Genomic DNA, 23,236 nt, shown 5'->3' with positions numbered 1-23,236 from the left:
CTACTTTGGGGCTGTTTGTTTATTTCTAGAATGTATTTTCTAAGAGCCGCACCATTGTCACATATTAGCTGAGGCAGTCTAAACATAAATCATTAACTCGTCTCTGCGCTTATGCTTTTTCCTTTAGATTGGGAGTAGGCAAGCACGTTTCTTGACAGCCACAAACGTGTCTGTTTTTATGTCACCCCCTGCATCACACCTGACTCAAAAATCAGCTCATCAGCAAGTTCAGTGAGCCAATCAACAAACATCCTGGAATTTCACCAAAGGTATTCAGCATAATTTGTTAATTTATCAATCAACAGAGGTGATATTTCAGTCTATAATGATTGAATTTAGACAAATTAAACCACCCATGCTGTGTAGCAGTGTTGGGAGTAATGCATTGTAAAAGTAATGTAATTTCTGTAATGTATTACTTTTTACTGTAACACAGTAATGTAATATATTACACGCACAAAAAAGTAATGTACTCGTTATAAATGAGACTATAGTAATACATTACGCTGCATTTTTAGCCTGAAAGTAGTGCCCCCGCAACCCAAATTCACCAAAAACACAGCAAGATTTGAGGAGAAATGTCCAGGGCAAAATGTTAACTTGCTGATTGACTACAGCTGAGATGAAATGGCAAATGAACAATATGTACACAAGATGGACATACAATCATTACTTTGAGTTCGTCAGAGATAAAGACAAGAAAAATCTAATCATTAGGTGCATTTAGTGCACGTAAAAAGCTGTCCACTTCGCAAATTAGGAACAGTAATTTGACAAACCATTTAGAGTGGGGCCATAGTAACGTGAAGTTACTGTTTATGCCTACAGCATAGACAATGCTGCACTATGCTGTGAAGCTAAATTGTAAAGGGATTAACCCCCCCCCCCCCCTCCCCATATATGTAAAAAATAAAATAAAATACAGATGAAATGATTTGTACTGCTTTTAGGCTTAAGCCAACCTTTCACTGGATGGGTAGTCACGTAATGAGCTACAGTTAGAATGGCAAATCCATATTTCCAGTTATGGTGGTGAGAGTAATATAAAAGGAATGCAATAGTAGAGTAGTGCATTACATCTCAAATACAGTAATATTATATTGGTACAGTTTTGAAGTAACTTACCAACAATGCTGTGTGGTTACTAGCACGTTTTCTGTTGAAACAGCATATGATAAAATAAACCTGTAAAGACGTTGCAGTCGCTGATCTGGATTTTCAGCTAATGGTCCATCTCCCACTGTTGATCTCTGGTCTACTTACTGTACATGCTATAAACCAGAGAAGAAAAATCTGAGGATTCTTCCCAGACTTGGGGAAAAGCATGAACTCTATAATATCATCACAACAACTGACCACAAGGCTCTCCAACAGGCACCAGTGTTTATTGTAACTAACACGTTAGTTAAAGATATTTTTGATAAGATAGCGAGATAGTTAACACCTTTTGGCTGTAAATTTGAAAATAAAAAAGCCACAGTACATACCAACACACTTTCCTCTCTTTTGCGCAACAATGTTTTTTCTAACCATTATTTGTTTATTTTCAAGCCAAATGTTTTTAGTGTAGCTAAAATATTGACTCTTTATTGATGAAAATGTCTTAATAGGTTTTGGTGACCCTTTAACCTGCTCAAGACATCTGTTGTAGCTTTGCAACAATAAAATGACGTCACGAATTTCTAACTCGTCCTTATTAAGAGAAATTCCGGAATTTGCGGTGTTTATCCCTGTCGGCCACCGTACAGTACCCAATAACGAGCAGTTGTTTCCACCTGTTAACTTTCATACAACAGAACACCTTTTTGACTAAACACACACGGATTTCATACTTCATTCCGATCGTTAGAACAGCAAAACAAGGACGGAAGCGCTTAATTTACATTGTTTGTTGCTCCTTCATCAACCATTGTCGACGGAAATCAGTGGATGCCCCCCCCCTCCTGGGTTTACACTCCAGCTTACCTCCGCGTGAAATTGAAGTAGGTTATACAAATTGCACCCAAATGCTCAGGTCAAAAACGAGAGGATAGCAGCCCGAGACAGCGGTTCGGTTCCTACGACGGGAGTATGGCCTCAGTCCCAAATACGGGTTTTCACAAATTCACAGCGGGAGGTGTCCCCGCGGCCAAGAGGGAACACCTTGCCTGTCTTATCGTCGTTATCCCTGCAGAGGGCGCGCCACACCACACGATTGAACTGGATCTAACGCGTGCACGCGCCAGCAAGCGAGTGGCCGAGCGAGACAGAGTGTGGCTGTCTGCCTCCTTTCCGGTGCTTCCTGTCGCCGCAGTGTTTCGCCGCTCTCCCGCGCCTGTACACCTCCGCTCCGAACCCCTCGAGCTACCTGCTTTTTCTCCGTCACATCAGCCGTCCTCCTCCCACCTGCGCCCTACGGATGCCTCAGTCCTTTCGCGGACTGCAAATGCAAACTGCCCCCGCCACATCCCTGGAAGCTGCACTAGGCGACCGGACGCGCGCTTCCATCCTCAACTGAACCGAGCACGTTGCGGGTTGGACCCCCGAGGAAAGGTGTATCAGCTGCGGAAGGAGAAGCGAGGAGACATCGGTGCCTGGGACGGTGGCCAGGAGCACATATAGGTAAGTCTTGACATGATTTTCTGAAATACTTTAAATTACAGAATATGGATCCTTAAAACGTTTAGTGTCGCCCACCACAATGGGACGTGGAAAGTGTTCATTGGAGATACTTGGCCAGGCATGGAGGAAGCATTGTGCCGGTATTAAAAAGGTTGTCTTTGCCATCAAAATTCCATCACACAACAGTCATCAGTCTTAGTGGTGGATTTGAATGATAGCTTATCATATGTAAAAATGTTGTATGTGAGGAAATAACCTATATGGAGGGTTTGTGATAACTAAGTGAAGTTATACTTTTAACATACAGCTTCCTTTCAATGACCATGATTTCAGAGACGATACAAGGATATGTAGAGGAGTCTCATCAACCTTTTTTCCTTTCTTGTGATGATAAATAGACATTTTGCAGAAGAGGGATTGCGCTGGCAGTTCGTCAAGGGCGTGTAATAGATCCTGCTGATGAGCTGGAGGTTGAGGAGGATGAGCAGAGGGGGTGGTGTTAGTGGACATGATGTGGGTACATGCACAGCCAACTGCATGTCAGCACTTTGACAGATGCGTGATGGACAACATCATCATGTAGCAAGCAGGAGAAAAGCTTTGATTGTATATGTCAAGGTCTCACTGTATGGCATTGAACTTCAGGTGCTGAGAACATAAGGGCTAAAAAAAAAAAACACTTTAGGTTGCAACTGGTGTCTTTCCTTTAAATTGACTTTAGATGCAGCACAGGTGCTGACAGTTTTTATACACCAATTGTGTGTAGAGGGGCACACGACTGTCCCTCAGAATCCAATTTACAATTATCTACCCCATATGGCAAATTATAGGACTCTTGACATTACTCTATTGAAGTTGCTCAGGTCAAAAGCTGTACTGTGGAACTTCTAAGGTTAACTTACTTCATTCAAATAGGCCCAGGACTTTCAATTCGGTGCCCTGCATGTTTTCTGAGTTCTCTCTTAAACACACCTGATTTTAAATAATTAGGATCATTTTCAAGCTCTAATAGCTTGCCGATGAGTTAATCATTGGAATGAGGTGTGTTTGAGAGGGAAAACTGAAAACATGCAGGAAGAAGTACATAAGGAAGGACATATTGAACTGAATGGGCTATTTACAAAAGTGAATAAGTAAGCTTACCACTGTTTTATAAATCTTTCCATTATACATCTGAAAATGAGTGCTTACCTACATATCCCGGTGGTGGTAAATACTGTGATGACATAAATCTCTGGTTATTGTTTTCTCCACACAAACGCCTATCCAGCAAATTTGGCAAATCTCTACTTTGGCAGGAGTTTTTTAGCCCTTCGATATTGTCCCCCAGAAAACCCGGGCACTTATAGCAGATATGGCAAACTGGAGGCATTTATCACCCGTTTGCAAGAACCCAGACGGGAACAATCTCTGGGCTCAGACGGTGTTCCCTCAATTTGCCCTGTGTTGGTGAACTTTGCTAAAGTGGCCAGGGTTGTGATAATTTTGGATTTGTCATTATAATTAGTTTTCATTGTGTTTTAACGTACTTTTAAATTACACTTAAATTAGCAAGTTTGTTAGTTTTTTTTTCTTTTTTCACCTATTTGCTGGTTTTGTTCTCAGGCCAAATCTATGTCTCATAAAAGTAAAAAAAAAAGATGTGTGTTGGCCTCCCTATGCAGAGACATATAATCACCATCTAGGTCAAAATTCACCAAATATTCGGTCAGTTTGGCCAGTCCGTTTTTAGAGAGTTTATTCAAAATCGAATGAAAATACATGATTTTCCAAAGCAGAAAGCATAAAACAGGCCGAGAACTAATCCTTTGATGCTTGTTGAGCTCAGGTCTGAGGAGGTTTGCTGATGGCATTCATGACTGCTGTCAAATTTTAAAGTTTGTTTTTGTGCCAAAGCTGGGGGAGCTTCCAACTCAACAGTGTCTCTAATGAGCAGTTGAAAATGGATGAACAGAATTACAAATGATGGCATTTGACTTCAGAGGTTCCGCTTTAATTAAGTGAGAAACATTGCACCCCTTATTACCATCATCAGTGTATTCTTGTGCCATATTTATCTTTGTCACATACAGGCAAGACCCTCCCATGCATCACCCCTTTCGTATATTTCCAAAAGATGAGCTTCTTTTCTGTCCTGTGACTGTCTTAAGCGGGCATTGTGAAGTCACGTCCTTTCGTTGCGGGCACAGATTAGGCTAATTCAGCCAGCAGCGTGGGATGCTTAATCACTATGCGGCGGCAGCACAACACAGTCAGTCTTTATAGCGTTGTAGTTGAGACAGGGGGTGGGGCAAAGCTAGCCGCCGGTGCCTATTGATCGGTCGGCGCGGCTGCTGGCTGGCGTCCACGGGGATGGAGTGCTGACGACAGTCCAAAGAGCGGCCATGATGAGCTGGCCGCGGAAGAGGGATGCTGATGACCAGGGAGGAGTTTGCATCAATAGTTAGTCCGCCTGGAGCCATATAGTTGGGCTTTGGATCACTTCATACTTTGCCACTTTGTCATGAAGCTGTCGAGACCTGGCGGTCGCCAAAATGACCTTTCCTCCTTTCCGCTTTGGTATTCTTTTTTTTCTGGGAATTATTGGAAAAGTAAGATGGCATGCTGTGCAGAAAGTGAGTGGGACTCCTTTGACCTTCCTTTTAAAGTGTGCAAGACCAAAACGTTTGTACAAAACAAAGACATAAGGTGCACCTGGTCTAAAGAAAAGAAAAAAAAGAAAAAGAAAAAAGAACGAAGGAATTTGCCAAATACACAATAAGCATTCATTTTCATGCTTACCTCAATTTCTTGCATCATGTCTTTCACTTTTCTTCATCCATCTTTCATCTTTATTACTTTTATCCTGTCTTCAAGTGTTGGCTTGGTTTAATCTCCGCTCGGCTGCACGGTTCAAAATGATGTTATTTCGGCAACCACGCTCCTCCGCGCGGAGTCCACGAAGACCAAATTTTCCGCAACGTGTATCATCCGGAAAATCATAATGAGCGGACAACATGGTGGATGAACTATTGCTTATGGAAATTTGCTGGTACAAACACCTTTATTATTCGTCTGAAAAGGAATACTGTGATCTAAATACTGTAAACAACTCCTGGCGAGCACCACGTTGAGGAGAGATAGAAGAGAGGGATGGAGAGAGAGTCTGTTTAGATCATTTGACTCTACTTCATTGTTTGAATTTACTAGGATTATCTACCTCATTATATTGGTGTTATTTGTATACTTTATAGTCCATTTACTGCCACCTATAGTATGGGAGAATATAGTCCGACTGCACGGGGAAAAGCCGTTCCAAGTATTAAGTGACTCTCAGCATTCACTCATTTAGCTAAAAAAGCCACTGCTCTTGACTCAAGTACTACCGTGTATATGCCCCATTTCCAAAATGACTGACGTTCAAGTTCAAAAGAAAGAGGAAAGGCAAATTGGGACGTTTAAGATTTGATGCTTCTCTTTCATCCAAGCATTTCTCACGGGTGGACCACAGCTGAGTGACATGATCTTTGAGCTTGCCCTGGTACTTTGATTGCATTATGATGGACTCGTGGGAGGTGTTGACAGCCTCCATATGCTCATCTATCATTCATGCTTTTCATCATGAGTAGACTACGATGAGCTTGTTTAATGACATTAAAAAACACAATGCAGAGTCGCTAATGGACACTTTTACAATGTTCCCCATAAGGGTTGAAGTGCTACAAGATTAAATACACGTTATGCACCATTAAACCTGTAGCATCACTCTTCTTTTCTCTCACAGTACATTAGAGCATGGCTGTCCTATGGGGCCATATTTATGTAATAATCTACCCTGTTTTTAATTGTGTCCATTTAAATGACTAATATGTAATAATTACTCTTGCCTTCGTCACTGCTGATGACAGCATCTGGCTGAATTCCAAACAATGAAAACTCAAGCTTTTTAGTTTAAAAGTCATACGTACGATTGTTTTTTCCCCTTAATAATTAGGCAAATTCCCACATTAAAAGGGTCCTATCATGAAAAATCAACTTTTTGGAGCTTTTAACCATGTTACAAAGGTTTCTTACCCTACCTCCCCCTCAAAGTGTTATTTTCCTTCATTGAAGCATTTCTAAGAATTCCTTGCTTATTGTGCGCTCTTGCACCAGCCCTGCCCGAGACGTAAATATGACTTGAAGAAAACTTATGACAGAAAAATTTTGTACCTTCCCTACACTCCCTCGAGAGTAAATACACGCCCGCTTTTACCACATGTTTTCGTTTTGTTCTGATTCCGGAGTTGAGGAGGAGAGATTTTGCACACAGTCAGCCAAGTAAACAGCAATCTTTCATTTATTGGTTACAACTTTTTACTGTTGAAAATGCCGAAGTGACTAAAAAGTGTGTTTGGGAGCACATAGCCGAACAATCAATGTCAGTAGAAATTAATTCGCCTAAGTCCTCTATCTGTGTTTTTCCTTTCAGGGATTCCATATCCCAAAACTCCTCTTTTATCTCAATTCTCATTAATCCCTCTGATAAAAATTAAAAACTGAGCCGTGTCCTTTATGTCATTGCTTTTGTTCAGTGCCAAAGAATATATCTAAAAAAAAAAAATAAAAAAGTATTTGAATGGCCTATCAAGTCACTTTGGTTTACAATACCTAATCAAAAACAGGACTTCCATTAAAGTGGTTGTGTTGTCAATTAGTAAAAATAAAGAATAGCATAGCAGTTGTAGTGCCCATGATGTTATGTGAAAAAAGGAACTTTTCTTCCTATTCAAAACTTAATAAATTCCAAATATTTATATATCTTTTAATCTCTCCATTTTTCATTCGGTCTTGCAAAGGAAACTGGAGTAGAACATGCAGTGATTCTTTGAACATGTACTGTATAGGGTTAGGGTTGAAGCAGAAATCATTGCCTTAAGTCATTTTGAAGCAAAAATACCCATTTTGGAAAATTCGATAATAAATACATTGGTTTTGAAATGACCAAAAATGACATCGGCTTAATTTTTTTCATTGGTTTGCACTCAGCAAGTAATTTAGCTGTGTTGCTCTGTGTGCCAAGTTTTCGCCACATCTTGGGTGAATGTATTAATTATTTACTTCATTTATTTTAGTTTTTTATTACTATTTTTTAAAGTATCAAGCATTGAAGCCTTTTTTATATACTACTTGGTTAAAAAAAAGTGAAATACTTATTTGAACAAAATTTATGAATAATTGTTATTAATGATCATGATTTCAATATTGACCAAATTGTTGTTATTGTTTTGGTCATAATAGTGGAGCCCTATTTAGGAGCGTAGACCCGAAAATAGGAATCCATTGGAATCATGTGATAATCAAATAATTCCTACCCATACGTTCTAATACTTAATACTTACAATATAGAAACCAATGGGTGTGAGTGATATTAGTTTTATACAAGATGGCCAGATGTGCCTAGTATTATGGTGTTTTTTTATAAAGCGCACTTGTTGGCTGACTGGAGATGTCTTTGTCTTGCGCTTCGTGTGACTTTACCATCTGGTGCCCTCCCAGTTAAAACCAAAAAGGGTTGTAAAACTTTTTAGAGATATAACACGTGTCATCTTTATCCTGAGAAATAAAGGTTAAACATGAAACGACGAAAGATTTGGCCTTGGCATTGCACAGGCTGCAGATAATGTGCCAAACAGGATTTATGAATAAAGTCTCAGGTAAAAATGGAAGACCGTTCAAGATGGATAAGACTGAAGACACTGTTTTAAATCCCTTCAATCATGTACCACGTTATTTCACGTGCTGGTCAAAAGTAAGATTAAGCAGGAATTTTCTTTTTAGCACGTCTGGAGTGCCCTTGAGCTTTTAATCTCACCGTTCCAAACGCAATGCACTTTTTTGTCATTTTTAAAGAAGAGAACTAAGGTATTCAATTTAGGACATATTTTAACTTTCCATTGAATCTGCCATAGTAGTTTGACAGTGCAGGAGGTTTCTAAAGCATTACATCATTCACAATGTTATGTGTTGTGCATCGTGTGATTAATGACAGTGAGATTCAGAGTTAGCGATGTGTCAGCGTTGGAATGGTTCCAGCAAGGCGGCAAAATATGTGTAGATGCCTTCTAGTGTGTTTTCCGCTCCTGATTCCCTCCCTCCTTGTTCTAATGAGCTAGCCACAGATGGGGCTCCCTCTATCATCCCTCCTCCTCCTTCGCCACTCCATTGTCCTCCCTATCAGCTAGGAGACAAAGGAAGAAGTAAAAAAATGATAGTGATAAAGAAGAAGGGAGCGGTGGCGAATATGTGAAGTGACAAAACAGCGTGAAGCTACACTAGGTTAAGGATGCAGGTGACAGAAGAGGGAATTCACAGGAAGGGGTAAGTGGCGAAAATGATGGGGAGATGGAGTGTAAAGTGAAAGAGACAGAGACTGAAAGTGGGGAGTTTGGGATGAAACCTGTGAGGGAAAAAGAGCAAGAATCATCGAACGCATTAAGAAAGGCTATGAAAAGTCCAATGCCATCAATACCACCACGGAACAGCCCGTATCGGGGGGGTTTTAGCAAACAGGGGATACCAATTAGACGGCCTTTCATAACCTTCGACAAAACCAGACATTCTCATTGTAATATGGTGTAGAAAAAAAATCCTGGTTACTGTTGGTGATGTTGAAATCAGGATTAATACAGTACAAATAATTATTTGTTGATTTCTGTCGTATTTATTCAACTTCTAAATCTCAAACTACCCAAAACTAGTATATCTCCCTCATGTTTATTCACCAAAAAAGAAATGTTTAGCCAAAACTGAAAAACAAGAAACACTTGACTAAAAACCAAACCCCCCTCCCCCCACCGCCTTGTGGCAGCCAATCTACTTTGGGACAGAATCCATCCTCAACACCAATGCCCTGCAGACGTCTGTAAATAATTGAAGAAAATGAAATAAAACGGATTAATAGGGCTGCACGATTATGGCCAAAATAATAATCACAATTATTTTGGTCAATATTGAAATCACAATTATTAATCACAGTTATTCATCATGTTTGGTCAAACACGTCTATTTAATTCTTTTTTTTATAAAGAAGCAGTATATAAGCAAGGCTTGATACATACAAATAATAAACTAAATTAAATAAAGTAAATAATTAAAACAAATGCACAAGACATGGCACACACTTGGCACACAGGGCAACACAGCTAACTTACTTGCTGAGTGCAAACCAATGGAAAAAAATAAGCCAATTTAGAACCACGCACATTATTTACTTTTAAGCTAATTTTAATCAATTAGCAGTCAAAATGTATATATATATATATATATATATATATATATATATATATATATATATATATATATATAATCCGTTCTGAGGTGGTGGTCGAGCACCAATTTGTTCGAACACCGAAACCAATTTCCCCATAAGAAATAATGGAAAGTATGTGTGCACAAGTAAATGTGCACAAGCAGTACATGATAAAGATAAAGATAAAGATAAATAAAGCATTATAAACCATTTTGTATAATTTACTTACGTTTTGGAGAGTGGTTGATGGCATACAGGAATGGATGTGGAGAGGACGGGAGGGAGTTACTCCTTCCATGATGACGCTAGCTAACTGCGACGCTAGGTCGGACACTCGTACACCACGTTCATATTTTGCTATAATTTCCTTCTTCGGTTCAATAGTGGTCCTCATTGTTTTCCTCTTTGCCTTCCCCTTATCACTGTCTTTCTTTGGACCCATTATTAAGGGCTAGAGCAACACGAAAAAGTTTAAATCCGGGAAGAAATACTCGAACAAACGTCTTACTCCGCTGGCGGTCTGAGTTGAACTGGCGCTTACCCGCTGGCCGAGAAGGGCCGAGGAGCGCGTTCGTCGGCTCGGCTCGGCTCGGCTCGGCTCGGCTAGTCGAGAACCGAAAATCTGTTCGAGGTCCGATGCATTATCTACTTGAATTTTTTGGTCGAGCACCGATTTGGTCGAGTATAGAGGCGGTCGAGTACCGAGGTACCACTGTATAGTATAACAAAGGCTGGTTTATTCTTTATTTTGATTCATTGACATACCAACCACTAGAAATGGAACACAGTAGGCGAGTTAGAGTTATATTGATGAATTATGCTTCATAAGTGACTAGAAGGGCCATTTATTGTAATTACTGTAAAGTAAAATATCAAAGTAATCTCACCCCATCATTCCTCTTCATGTATGTCATTATTAAATCATTGATAGGAAGCCCACAATATTTAGAGATTTAGATTTATTAATATTTAATGCATTGAGGGCCTTATTTTCTGTTGGAGTTTGAATGGATCACATGTATTAAATATATAAGCCTCGCTTCCGCCGACAACATTTATCGTACTGTACTCTCCTCAACAAAAGTCCAGTTTACGCCGGGAACTCTACCTGACTCAAGTTGCTTTGTCCGGTACTAAATGCTTTGTGGCTCCAAAAAAAGTAGCCCGGTTCAAAAATTTGACAGAAATACTTTGGAGGCCATTGATTGGTCCGAGACAGAGGGAAACTGCCACTATTAGCGACAAAGAAATGAAACCGAATGAAAAATCTTTTGCTTCCACAACCTTCGTCTTGTACTTGAAGTCAGTATTGTCTTTTGGTTGATGCAATATTCCAGTGTTGGTGGATGCAATATTCCAGTGTTGGTGGAAACATGGCTTTAGCGGCTTGTGCTAACACTGGTGACTTGAGCTGTCTCATACTCTGACAGTGTAATTGATTAGTGTTTTCTTAGCGTTCATAATCAGCAATTGAATATGATTTTTTGTCACGGCGGTGTTATAGTCAATTCAAGCTTTTTCCACGCTTTACTTCGTTTGTTCATCGATATTTGACACTGGTTGCCAAGCTAACAAACAGGTTTTCTCAATGCGGCTAGCTGTACAACCCTGCTAAACTCTCTTGCTGTGTGGAATTGCTCTGCCACCATCTCTACTTTTGGATAAGCCACCCACTTTGCACGCCACAACATGACAGGGTGTGAGGTTCTGTTGTCACGCGGAGATGGCATATACGCAGTGAATAAGTTGGTCTCTGGAGCACTACTCTCTCCTAAGTGCAATGTTAAAAAGTCTATAGTCTTCTGTACACCTAACATGCATGTTTTTGATTGTAAGATTTAAACCATGATCCCAGAATTATTTTTAGATTTTGGGACGACAGGATCACTCTGAAATGTTCAGCTCCCATGTTTTGATGTCAGAGTTTCTACTTTTGACATAATGGTTTATATGGCTGTAGCTTAATTTTCTGTACGTGACATGTTACACTGTTGTACTAGTTTAGAGAGCTAAGTATATGAAAATGAATTGACAGCGATATGTTCTTTTATGTATCAGTTGCCATGCAGTCATTATGGTCTTTTCGTTGCTTTAGGTCATATAGGATTCTAATGACCGGTCAAGATCTAGGTCAGGGTTGTCCAAATTAGGTCCTCAAGGGCCGATGTCCTGCATGTTTTCCAGATTTCTTTCCAGACACAACTGATTCAAATGATAAGCTCATCAGCATGCTCACCAGAAGCCTGAAAAGGATCCTGATCATTTAAATCAGGTGTGTTGAGGAAAGAAACCTAGTACACATGCAGGATACTGATCCTCGAGAACCAAGTTGGGACACCCCCCGATATTCTCAGTGACATGCCAGAACATCAAGCTCGCTTAAGCTGTCTTCCTTAAGTTTCTTTGCTAAGTCTAGTTTCTGGGTCTAGGTTCTGAATCTAGTCTTCCAAGTCTCGTTTACCTGCTCCGGTTTCCGATGGTCGCTGTGGTTATGTTGGATTTTGGTGTATAAAGAATTTCAACTTCTTCCATTTCCTTGTCCTATCTGATTATGTTCCAAATTCTGCTCCTCACATGACAACGTGTGGACAAAAGTAATTTAGCCCAGGGTGTTGTTCGCAAGTCTGAGTCAGGTGAGGAAAAATAAGGTTTCACCGCCAAGTGTTTTATTAGGTTACTTATTTATTGATGTGTGTTGACTCTGGTCCAAAGCTCCAGCCCATCCCTGCCCATGCTGTCTGCACCATTTGATTTCATTTATCCTGCGCTAACCAAGGCTGCTTCGAGCGCATCTTGTGAGAAGTTGGTGTCACTGTAAGCTGCCTTTGCTCCATGCTAATGGTTTACAATTTTAATGTGTTTATGCAAAATTGTTGTTATTTGTTGCAAAGGGATAGAATTTAATAATTTTATACCAAGATTGATTTTTCTGTAGAAGCAGTTCTTTGGTCTGGGCCTTTGTGCTTCATTGAGTTATGAAGACATTGACCAGGCTATTGATGCAAGAGGTGAACATGGTTTGCTGTGTTGATTTTGGTGGTTGCTGAATTATACATTACAAACCTGGTAGGACCAAACCTTACCTCTCTTGTACTGTATATAAAGATGCAGTGGGTGCTTGGGTGTAAGGTTTTCAGTGAGAAATTTTACAAGGTATTTCATTTTGTTTTTTTATGTTTTATTTACAATATTAATGGTGCACTTTACGTAACTTAATTTTCTGCACACTTTCCATAAGACTGTCATCATCACAAATCAATTTAAAATGTAAATCAAGAGAGAAAATCATACAATGAAAGTACTTTCTGTAAAGATGCTCTTTTCTATTTGTTAGTGTTTAATGGATAAAGAAATTAAGTATTTAAGTATTAAGTATTGAAAGAGGTGCTACCCTCTAAGCTCAAATGATAACAACAACAACAACAATAACAGTGATAATAATAATAATAATAATGTTTATTTTATCATTGTATTCATGAGTTAGCTATTTTCAGTGCTATAGAAAGAACAATCTCTAATAGTGTGGCATTCAGAATTTTGGGTTTATTCTCTTTGGAAATACACATTAAAACACACTTGCACACACTTTCGAATGTTCTTCAGATAAATGCTGTTAAAAGAATAAGTAACCATTGCTTATTAATACTTTTTATGGTTTCATTATTTTTTCTCTGATGTTTTTACCCATAATTGGAAATGGTGTTTGCATAGTGACACTACCCCACAGAACCATTAGCATTAACCTCACAAATATGTTCAAACATTTATAAGTACAGTATGTCCAATTGGGTTTGCCCTTTGGGAATGTTCACTACTCCATACTAGCAGCTTCCACACTTCTGTAAGAAATCAAAACTATCCGTAAAATAGTATTTTTTGAATCTGTGGCAATGATTTGATAAAGTTCTTTTGTTATGTCAATTTTTTTCCGTTTTCAACACTTTTCATTCTTAATTCTCTTCCTAGACTTGCCTTTCATCCACATAATACATACAGTACTGGCATTTCAAATGCAACTGAATGTGAAAGCAAATCTATTACGGGATTTCTTTCTGTTCCCATTAAGCAGGCAAAGAATATAAAAATATGTTTATGCTGAAAAATAAAGTTTGGTTGTGTGGAGGCTGCTAATTGGCATCTCTGTCTTTTCCATACTTGTGCTTTTCAGCTGCTGTGGAATTTCCGCCGACAACTCCATTCTCCATTCTAATACACCAGATTCTGTGAGAAAATGTCAACTTCTGACATTTGTGTGTGTGTTTAAACAAAATTCTGTGGTCGCTCACTTGGCATCATGCTTTCTCCTAAATTGTATTTGATGGTGCCTTCTTCAATGCGTGCAATATCTCCAGCATGTCACGGTTGTGGTACGGAAAGTGAACATTGATTTCACTCATCTCCGTCTTTGCCTGGATGCAGAATTCATGACGTTAACAACATTGGCCCCTGATACGTGCATATCATTTGACTTACATGTCTTGCGGCTCATGAATTTTAAAGTGCTTATGTATGTACATGCTGATACCTCAGGGCTTTTGCCTCTTATGAGAAATGAAGTGACTAATATTTCTCTGTAGTATAACATTTTTTTTTTTTGCACTCAAAAGCCATGAGGTAACATAAATTAAACATGGATGGAGTCCAGTTGGTTGGCAAAACAGATGTGTGATACATTGTGTGATTCAAACTAATACCAAGCATAAAGATGCAGCTGGATGGGCCTCTAACGACATTTTTAAGTGCACACTGAGCAACGGAGGATCAGGAATGAGTTGGCGGTTTGGTCGCTTCACGCAAAAAAGCTTGACGCGGTTTGGAAAAGTGATGGTGACTTTTCAGATGCCATCTGGTATTTAATTTGCGCTGTCATTTATTTTATTTTGGCTAGGACTGAATGTGCATGTTTTGACTTTGGTAATTAACTCAATTTTGCATTAGTTGCAAGACATTTAGTTGGGGGGGGCAGGGTAAGGCGAGCTATACCACGTACTGTTGTTGAGGCCAATTAGGCTCACAATGTGCAAGCTTTAGAGTGGCAGGCAGGCATTCTCAAAGGGAAAAGGAAATGCAACAAATCCTTTGAACAGACATGCACAATGTCTGTCTTCTTCTGTTTCCCTCTGTCTCACTGGACCGTGCCGGGACAAGACGGCACAAATAGAGCTTATTTACCTTCTAGTTGCACACATGTCCATCTTTCAGCCAGGGAATGGGAGGCGTGCATATTCACTGATGTAATTATTGGAGACTACATTGGACTTGATTGGTTGTCTGCTATCTGTACATGTATCACAAGTGATATATTTTTTTTCTACTGATGTTTGTGATGTCAGTGCTTTGTATGAATTGAGATCAATGTGTTAGTTAGATATGAAAAAGAAAACAAGCAAATACCTGTCAAAATCATCCAAAATGGTATTTTGGATAATCAGCTTGATTACAGTAGTTCCCAACTTTTGTGTTGCGGGACATTACTGAGACATGAGACGCATCATCATGTTTATTGAGGTAAAATGTTCTCTTAGTTTATCACATATATTGTCATATGCCCACAAACAAAGTGTCTTTGTTTATCCATCTATGCTAGTAGCTTATAGTAACAGGCAGATCAATAAAAAGTACAAGGTACAATTTAACCGTGTAAACAACTAAAAGGGTATTACTAGGTTGAACTAATTGGGCCCAGGTATCACAGTATTTTTTTTTTTTTTTTTCAATATTGTTTATGGCAAGGGTCACAGACCTTTTTGAAACCGAGAGCTACTTCTTTGGTACTGAGTAATACAAAGAGCTACCAGTTTATGTGAAGACCCTGATCATATTATTGGTTTCTCACAATTATTAAGAAACAGCAGTGGTAAATATATAAATCAATTGTAATATGTAATTTATGTAATTTAAGGTGACCAATATCACGTAACTCACATTTTGTCATTAATGAGCAAGGAAGGAAGGGGAGCTCAGAGTATATCCAGGGGCCTAGCTGCGGCTCTGGAATGATGACGCAAGGCACCTCGGAACTCAAATAATTCATGCGAACAGCAACGATCTGATGATGTCCAACAACTTTTCAACATATGTGTTGAATGTGCTTCTGGGTACCTATCCCGTCATTCATGAGGGGATAGCTGAGGTGACAACAGCAAGCATCATCCAGCACCAATATGGGAGACCGATGCATGCATTGTTTTATTGCACAATGTTGCCAAACAAATCACAACTATTTTTGCTAGTTTTTAACAAGTTTATTATTATTATTTTTTTAAATCTAGAGGAAGTGTTTTAGACCTGACTGTGTAATTTTAATTGCCCTTGTCACCATGGTAAAAAACAAGCCACAAATTGTTAAAAAAAAAACAAAAGAAAACTTTCACCGCATGTTCTTCTATTTGCATATACTACTACTATAGGGGTTAGCATTCGCGTCTCTTTACACTGCACTGTTGTTAGCTAGCTAACCTGCATGGGGTGTATATGCATTTGTAAATGTGATTGATTGGATGAATAGTGTTTGTGAAACTTATCGTATCATTGGCTGGACACTTGTCACTCGCTGAGTCACAGCGCAAAATGGTACAGAAAACAATATTATTGGTCTAATTAATTCAATAAGATGCGATCTAATATTCAACATTATTTAATACGTTTATACTGCATTTTGTTTTATGCGCAGCATAGACTTTGTTGTGCGTGTGCGAGCAGTGCGCAGCTTAGAGTTAACGCTGTTCTGTGGGCTACTTATGTGATACTCGGGGCATACCCAGTGCCCACGGGCACCATGATGGTGACCCCTGGTGTATGCCGTATACATTTTCTGACGATTTTGTCTGGTGGTGGGCTGTGCCATATCAACATGGAGATGCCCCCTGGTGGACAAAAAAAAAGTTTTTGTGCCCTAAACGCCTTGGCCCAAACACAAGTACAAACACACACACGCACACGCACACAAACACACACACAGCCACTCAAGAGAACTGCTACTTTTCACTGAGGATTTTTGCATCACTCCGATCTTAATATTGTCATTTATATATTAAATATCAAAAATAGCAAAAAAATGTACAAACACACTTTAGAATATATGCAAATATCTCATTGTGGCACTAAAATACAATTAACTGCTTTACAATATTGCTTTAAATCCCACTACCTCCACTTCTGAACAAAAAGATGTACTCGCTCATTAAAGCTAATCTTGCCAGCCTTGCTCTCAGCAAAGTCCTCTATGATGCTTGTTAGGTTCAAAGCCTTTGCTCTGCTGTTCTCAATAGAGAGAATAGGCAATTCACTGCTCCTCAAATACAGTAAGTCCTTATTGGGCGAATAACATAACCATGGGTGCGGGAGTTTGATACCTGCCATGGAAGTGCTTGTGCTGTATTTTGCTCTCTATTTCTCAGAAAAAAAGTCCTGCTTTCTTGTTTTTTGTCTCTGGGAAATGGTTTGTTGAATTTTCATGATCTTTTTGCGGTGGCTTCAGGAGGCTGAGAACAATCATTTAGTCCTTTTAATCTGTGGTCAGAATAGCAGGTCGTAACGGGTCCCCTTGTGGGCATAGCGAAATCTGCATTCATCACCTGAGGCTGAGCAGGTGGCGGAGATGACCACTTTTGGCCGCCTGGAGAAGCGTGACGCAGCGGGAGAGTCAATGTTGGAACTGTGATTGCGCTAGCTAGCAAGTTGCTGCTCAACTCCGGTGGGAGCTGCCTGGACTGAAAATAATGTGTATTTTAGTCAGTTTAGCTTTTGCCTTTTTTTTTATCATTTTGCCTTTTCGTGTTCGCATGCTGCTTTCTTTGTTTGTCTTTGTTAAGCATGACGAGTCGAGTATGGCACATCTACTCGCGATCCCCTTTTTTTCCTAACATATGGAGTGTCATCAGGACTCATTGTTGCTGACGGGTGTCAAGGTCAGATGATTGGAAAAATGATCATTTTCTCCCCTCTCTTAACGAGCCACGCAATGTGACTAACCCACCTGAGCTATCCTATAGAAAAGTATTATGGACTTTTTTTGTTTTTGTTTTTTTACCTCTCCATGGGCCCCTATGCAGCCATGGTCCCCAGTGCATTGCACCTGCTGCACCTTGCTGCTCATGTTTGGGTATTTCTATGTCATGCGTTTTAGAGTACTCACAAACATATATGTGTGTGTGTGTGTGTGTGTGTGTATATATATATATATATATATATATATATATATATATATATATATATATCAAACTATTGTGGAATGCGTTTGAAGCAGTTGGGTTTTTTTTTTTCCTCTTTTTACCACAAATACGTGAAGTTAAGCAGCATCCATGTTTCACCAAGTTTCTGTGTATATATAAGACTCCAATTAATGAACGAGCCGACTAGAATACCTTTCAGTGTTTTCTAACAACTTCAGGTAACACGAGCTGCTGTTAGCTGCAACAGGCATTGGCTGCTAACATCCAACCCGACATCCGCCCTGTAGCTCTGTTACGGCTACAGTAATTCTAAAATGCACATCTGTGTCAAAACTTGGCATATGTTGCCTGACAGATCAATCGTCCTCAAATGGTGCAAAAAAAAAAAAACAAACAAACATTTTTTTAAGTTACCATTTATAGGACCCACCCATACTTTTGGCCCTCAGTTTTGGGGAAAAAAAAGTGTGTATTATACTTGGGGAATTATGGTAATTGTCTGTCATGCCAGCCTTTACAGCACACCACTCGGGGAAAATGTCAATGAGCACCAAAGGCTGGATTAATGATTGATCATAATATTCTAATAAACAAAAAAAACAAAGTTGAGTAACAGAAGCATCTTTTTTTTCATTTGTCAGAACGAGACCGCTTTGCTGTTGAAGAAATGTCGATCATAAACTAACAGCGTGTAGGCAAGCCTTGCTTTGATATCGTGGAGATTCTAAACTTGCCAGCCCAGCGTGAGAACTAGCAAGTGTTTGGATACTGTCATGAGTTTCAGTATATTACATCATGCCTGAAAGCGGAAGGCTGCAGCCTACTTGTTTTTAAAAATCTTATACTATTTTGATTGGTCACAAAAAAAAAAGGAGGACCTTATGGTGTATTTTGAGCCTTTATGTTACCCCTTGTTTGTCACGCAATGCATGATGGGAACCCCACCTCCGGGTTGCATTGTGCCATGCTATGCTATATGCTATGCAAGTAAAGTGTTAACACTATGTTGTAGTCATTGTTATTTTAAGTAACAAGAAGAGTGAAAGATATAACAGACCTTCCCACACGATTTGGACATGTATGCACAAAAACACCCAGATCGTCCACAGCCTACTTTTTATATTCATTTTTGTGTTGCATTTCCTGGTCAGAGCTGTTGGAGCTGGAGCCTATCCCAGTTGACTTTGGGTTGCATGAAAGTCAGGCAATCTTCAAATGTAGTGATACATGAATGAATGGACTACTGTTTTGGTCGTGGCACATTGACAAGAGGCTAGACGCTAGACAGCACACGCTAGCCTACCTAGTATGAAGGCTGTAATCATGAGGGAAAGCATCTGGCTAAATTAAGAGTCAGAAAGTTTCCAATAAGTGTCCATTGTTCCGCCAAGACCTAGTAATAGTTCAGAATCCATGGTAACTACAGTACTTGCCTGGTCATTCTAGTTGCCATGACAACGGAGCAATAACTCTTTCAAAGTTATAATACAGCAGAAGGTATTGATTGTGATCAATGAGAGTGGAGAATGAATTCAGTGTGGAGTTACCACCACCTCTAAAGTTGCCTACTATCAAAACAATTCTATAAATTTGGTGGTACAAAGGTGGCGTGAGATCTAATTAACTTTGGCCTCCAGGGGAAGCAGCTGATCTATCTTTACAGCACAGTGACCTCTCCAAGGGGAGATTTGAAATGCTAATTTCATAGTGGCAACCCATCATACGAAAGTGGAGAGGGTATGGCAGAAGCGTGCACACATAATGCTGACCCGTGATCCTCGTCATGCTTGATTCTCCAAGGCGGTTCTGTTGCTCTATACCCAATCAATAGTGTTGTTATAAAATGCCAAGGTGCCAGTTTTAGCCTGCAAACACAAGGTTAATAAGGTGCTTTTAGTCCACTGTGCCGCAGTAGTTTGGTGCATGCTACTGTGCACAAATTGGACAACAAAACAAGCTACTAATAATCAGTCTCACGTCAGTCTAGGCAATTACAGTCCAAGCCAGTGTCAGAACATAAATGAGGTATTTGTCAATCACAAACAAGAGTTCCCTGTAGATGTAATTGAAATGTAATATAGTGTGAGTCTGTTCTGGATTTTTCATGTCCATCTCAGAATGCTGAAAAAGGTGGGATGTGCAGTTGCTATCAGGACAAAATAGACCCATCAAACACATAGTCTGCTGAGTTCTGCTCAAAATGATTATTTGATTGGCATTGTCAGAGATGATTTAACTACAGGATATGTGGTAGTACCTTGCAGTTTTGCACTGGCTACTTTTTATCTGGTCACTACTGATGTCTGCTGCTCTTTTTTTTATACCTGCAGTAAAGATGACAAAACAAGCATGTCAACCTCATTTTAGACATAGTATGATGTCTGTGTGTGTTTGGGTTTCGCCTTTGACCTTGTGTGACACTTATACTCAAAAGATGGTGGTGACAAGGAAAAAAGGAACATCCACTGGGTATTCCTGTGATGAGGAAAAAAGTGACATTTTGAGCAATACCTTTGTCGGACTTTTGTGTTTCACTGTAATATTAGTTTGAGAGGTGGCCAGTAACCATGTGGTTGATTAAGCAGATGTGTTGCTTCCCTTGAGGTATGTTTTGCACTGAATTTATTTTATGCCTTGATAGGTGTCCCGCAACATACTTGCATTTTGGGTCCATGGAGTGTCTCACTTATGTCCTTCTTCTAACCCATTAAAAAAAAAAAAAAGAAAAGCTGCTATGCGGCACTTTAGCAAATATTTATTTATTTATTTATTTATTTACCCATATGTACTTAGCCTGGATTTACAAGTTTAATTTTTTGTCAAAACATACAAAATTATGAAAATGATCAAGCCCGTTGTGCCACCAGGATCTTGCACCGTGATCCTTCAGTTCCAAAGCCCATGTTCTTACTGATGAACGACTGCCTAATTAAAGTTCAACCAATATCGCAGAACAGCTTATGATTGTACTTGAAGGTACAACTTGTGATAATTAAACTTAAAATGATTACAACTATCAATCAGAAACAGAATGAATACTGGCCATACATGCATTTCATATACCATTTCTCTTGCTCAAGGAAATTACTAACACCTGCCAAAGGTAAATGGCACCATAAATTGATGTCAATTATTAGGCATGCATACCCACTTTTCGCATACACACCTATTCATCAATCAAACCCATCCAAGCACAGAATCAGATTGATTCCAATCTGTGCAGAAAGAATGTACAAACTCCATATATTCAAACCTCACCTGGCAGATTTGCAAACCATCGTGCCGCCTGAATAAATACCAGTGAGTGAAAATACTGTGATGGCTATAATATGATTGACCTTTTGCTCAGTCGACCTTTGCTTGGGTTCACTTTGGCTGTCTATGTTGCCACACTGAATTAGCGTTGTTTGACCTGGGTGCAAATGTCATTGGGGTGAAAAAGGTTTGAAGTGGAAATATGTGCCTCAGAAACTCCAAGATATGACAACAAATGATCAGAATTAGTAAGAGAAGGCGCTTTCGAATTCCCTTGGAGCATAGAAGCCTTTTTGCGCTTCCCAAATCTCAGCAGTGGGCAGCAGCTGTGGAATTAGCTGGGAAAATCGGCTTGAAGCGGGCTCCTGCGGCTGTGGCATCCACGGTGTGAGATCTACCCGGAGTTGGATAAATCATGTTAGGGGAATTGGAGTGAAAACACCTGCAAGCCTTAACACGTGCAGTTCATGGCTCTAAACCAGTCAAACTGACTTTATCGACAAAGCCATGTACAGTAGGTTTGTCGAACTCTGTTTTATAACTTTGAACCAATCCTAAAATTATAATACAGCTTGAATTTTAACTGAGAACACTGCATGGGATAGCCATCTTTCTTTTCATCTGTATGTCTCTGTCTCTATCTGTCAGAAACATTCCCCACACACATTGCTGGGGGTCAGCGTCAAGCGCGGAAGCTTTACAACCCACCAATGTCCCATATGCCTCTTGTGGTAATAGCCTAGACTAAGAACATCATTACCCCCCTGAGAAACTCAGATAGACAGAGAGGAAAAATCCACAATGAGTGCTGTAGGACAGGAACAGCAGGGACTGAATTGGACGTACAGTACTGTGTTAGAGTTGTTTGAGCAATGCTATAAGCGCACATCCGCCAAAGCCAAACTGCCCAGTGCTCTAATGGTTAGCAGTGTCTACACGGACAAACAGATGTGAGGTGACATTCTGGATGGTGGATGCATCCGTTGGATCCCACATTGACTCATTGTGGAAATAAATTCCTCAATCAGTTCTGGAAATGAACAAATATAGTTGATAACAAATGTAGTCAACAACTAATCTCTCTCTGAATGTTCTAAATGCGATGTTACATACTGGTGACATACCGGCACTGGTGTCAAACTCCAGTCCTCGAAAGCTGGTATCCTGTGTTTGATGTTTCTCTCACCTTATTCAAATGATTAGTTCATCAGCAAAGTTTACAGGAGCTTGACAATGATCCTAATCATTTGAAACTGGTGTGTTTGAGAGAGAAACATTGAAAACATGCAGGATACAGCTCTTGAGGAGGTAGAGGTTCATTTTAGTGGTTCTCAAAATCGGTTTATAAGCACTCCTGAGGGTACATGAAGGCACTTTAGAGGGTACTTAAAATTTTGACAGGGTTTTTGCAGGTACCAGCAAATCTAATATGCTTTTAGTGCTGCGAAAGGAAAAGTGCATTTTTCTTTTCAAACTAAAAGCAAATTAATTGAAACAGGAATGAACAAGTATATAGTAGAAAGTAACTCCTCAGCAAAACATTGTATGTCTCGTATCTGAATGCACATTGTCTTTAGTGATGCAATTTTCCAGTTATCAGAAATAAAACAGATGATTTATTTCTACTCCTAGATATACCACAGTGAATATAGTTCCAAAGTTTTATATATCAGACAGCACACAGTTTAAAACAATATGTGAAAAAAAAAGTTTTATCAATTAAAATTGCATCCAAACATGTTCTTGTTTTTGCTGGTTGTATTAAAACAAGCAACAAAAGGGGGAACATAACTGAGGAGACTAGATGCATCCAGACAGACTTGCCAGCAGGGGGCAGAGACATAACATTTTCTACAGACTATTGTTGGTTCGATTGTTTTCCCTTCAGGTTGCAGCATTTTTTGGTCATATTCTAACTAATCTGAATCATTGTTGA

The 23,236-nt window shown here is 39.5% G+C and overlaps 1 protein-coding gene across 5 annotated transcripts in view; it reads left to right on the top strand.

The window, feature by feature from the left end:
* The first annotated feature begins 2,215 nt into the window (after positions 1-2,215).
* The window catches only part of ctnnd2a (catenin (cadherin-associated protein), delta 2a), a 243,524-nt gene continuing 222,503 nt past the window's right edge, over positions 2,216-23,236 (top strand). For all 5 annotated transcript variants that reach the window (XM_088402108.1, XM_088402107.1, XM_088402109.1 and 2 more), the window contains exon 1: positions 2,216-2,601. The gene's annotated coding sequence lies outside the window, so the exon portion shown is untranslated. The remainder of the gene's footprint in view (positions 2,602-23,236) is intronic.

The sequence above is a fragment of the Hippichthys cyanospilos genome, chromosome 19 (genome assembly GCF_059441005.1).
Source record: "Hippichthys cyanospilos isolate Australia breed blue-spotted pipefish chromosome 19, RoL_Hcya_1.0, whole genome shotgun sequence".
NCBI classification, from domain to species: Eukaryota; Metazoa; Chordata; class Actinopteri; order Syngnathiformes; family Syngnathidae; genus Hippichthys; species Hippichthys cyanospilos.
This window is presented reverse-complemented; position numbering and strand designations above follow the sequence as displayed.